This window comes from Calliopsis andreniformis, unplaced genomic scaffold (assembly GCF_051401765.1).
Source record: "Calliopsis andreniformis isolate RMS-2024a unplaced genomic scaffold, iyCalAndr_principal scaffold0401, whole genome shotgun sequence".
Classification (NCBI taxonomy): Eukaryota; Metazoa; Arthropoda; class Insecta; order Hymenoptera; family Andrenidae; genus Calliopsis; species Calliopsis andreniformis.
The window spans coordinates 60,001-60,413 of NW_027480810.1; positions in this window are offsets into that span (position 1 = coordinate 60,001).

A 413-nucleotide genomic window follows, 5' to 3' on the forward strand; every position below is an offset into this window, starting at 1 on the left:
GAGGTGTAAAACAGGGAGACCCTCTGTCCCCTCTGTTATTTAATCTATGTCTAGAGCCTTTATTAGAGATCCTGAATGAGCAAACAACAGGTCTGCATGCGAACGAGCTGAACCAAGTATCAGTACTTGCGTTTGCAGACGATATCGTATTATTAGGGCAAAACGCTCAGGAAGCGCAGAAACAAGTACGCTTGGTCACAGAATACTTAAGCAAATTAGGTATGAGTATTTCTGCCAATAAAAGTTCCTGCTTTCAAATAGTAACCACTAAGGATTCATGGTACCTGAAAGATCCAAAAATTAGGATAAGTAACGACGATCTGATATTAAATATAGATCCTGATGATATCTTCAAATATTTAGGAGCAAATGTTGGCCCATGGAAAGGTATATATAGAGGCGTCGTAGTACCA